Source organism: Salvia hispanica, unplaced genomic scaffold (assembly GCF_023119035.1).
Source record: "Salvia hispanica cultivar TCC Black 2014 unplaced genomic scaffold, UniMelb_Shisp_WGS_1.0 HiC_scaffold_62, whole genome shotgun sequence".
In the NCBI taxonomy this organism is placed as follows: domain Eukaryota; kingdom Viridiplantae; phylum Streptophyta; class Magnoliopsida; order Lamiales; family Lamiaceae; genus Salvia; species Salvia hispanica.
In genome coordinates this window covers 19,681-21,648 of record NW_025952377.1, presented here as the reverse complement: position 1 = coordinate 21,648, position 1,968 = coordinate 19,681, and positions in this window count along the sequence as shown.

Below are 1,968 nucleotides of genomic sequence, written 5' to 3'. Positions count from 1 at the left end.
TCGTGGTGGGACCTATTAGAATTTTCAGCAAAGAAAATCAGTTTTAAGGAAAAGTTGCCATTTGAAAAATATTGCAATACAAGTATACAACATCAACTTACTGTACGCAGAAAAATGACTCGTCCATGCAAAAGAACTAGTCTCGTTTTACGGCACTTCATCATTCAAATTATTTTCCTCATAAATAGAGCTAATTAACAATCTCTTCAATCATCATTCCTAACTTCTTGGTATCACTCAACATCATATACACATACGTAACACCATGAAGATTTCAACTAATATTACATACTCTTACCACTTGCCATACTCTTGGTCGTGCCATCCGATGCACAACTATCTTCGACTTTCTACGCATACAGTACATGTCCCGATGCACAGGCACAATCCTAACCCCTCCATCAGGCAGAAGTCGGGAATCAACGAGCAGAGGATGGCGGCCTCCCTTGTTCGCCTCCACTTCCACGATTGCTTCGCTCAGGTACTATATATACTCTATTCATCTAATATTTCTCATAATTAATTTATTTATTATGATTAATAATTTATTTGGTAAATAATTAGTGTGATGCATCAATCCTATTGGATGATACCACTGGAGAAAGAGCTGCATTGCAGAATGGCGATTCGGTTAGAGGTTTCTGAGGTGGTGGAAGACGCGGGCTGGAAGGTGGAGGCGAAGCCCCGGGGTGGTGTCGTGCGGGATGTGCTTGGCAGTGGCGGCGCTGTGATGCAACGGTGGCGGTTGGAGGGCAGTCTGGACAGTGAATCTAGGGAGGAGGGATTCCCCAGCCGCCGCCACTAGAGCGCCTGCTGAAAACGATCTACCTAGGTTCACTGATCCTCTCCCAACCCTCATATCCAATTTTGAAAACAAAAACTTAAACGAAAGGGATTTAAGTTGCTTTGTCAGGTAAAACTAGGGTTTTCATATTTTCAATTTCAACATTTAATTTATAGATTGATCAGCTAATTAATTAATTGGAATGGAAATTTTTGCAGGGTCTCATAATGCATTGGCAAGCACGGTGCGTGACTTTCCGGGACAGGATCTATGGAAACGAGAGCATTGACCCAGACTTCGCGATCACGCGGCGTGCGAATCGCCCTGAAAGCGGCGGCAACGGCAATCTGGCGCCGTTGGATGAGGTTACTCCGAACAGCTGACAACACTTACTTTAGGAATCTGCAAAGTTTAAGAGGTCTGCTGGAATCGGATCAGTTCTTTTCTCAGCGGAGGATCGACTGACAGCATTGTGAATACATCGACAATCCTGACAGATTTTTGTCGGATTTCGCCCGCCATGATAAAAATGGGGATATCGAACCATTAACGGGTGGAGTTTTAATTGGGAAGGACATGGGTTCCAGTAACTGATATACAAATAAAAATTTATGTTTTCGAAATTCGAATAATTTCTTGTTATATACATAACGGGGATCAGTTTGTTATCATCTTTAACTCATGTTTGTTACAAGTCAAAATATAAGTTTTTCAATGATACGTTGTCTTTTATTTGATCAAAAAAATTGGTACTGTTGAGACTTGGAAATCCATTATATATTTGCATAATATGGGCAAACATCTGGTAACTTTTTCACTTTTTCCATGTTTATTATTAGATTGTTGGGAAGAAACTAAAAAAAACATATAATGTCCCACATCTAAGTAAGACAAAACCAAAATAAGATATAAATCTAATAATTTCCCTTTTATCACCTATTGGTTTTGGATTTTAAAACCCCTGAATTTCTACCAGGTAGCAAAATAGATTAATTATTATAATATCCCAAGACAAAAATGTTTTTACTACTATTTTTATACTCATTTATTATTTTTCTTCAACAAAATAGAATAATTACCTACAAAAGTTTAAATTTAAAAATTTTGTTTAATTGCGAAAAAACCCAAAAAAAGAACAAAAAAAACCCAAAATATAATGCATTAAAAATCAAAGTAAAACAAAT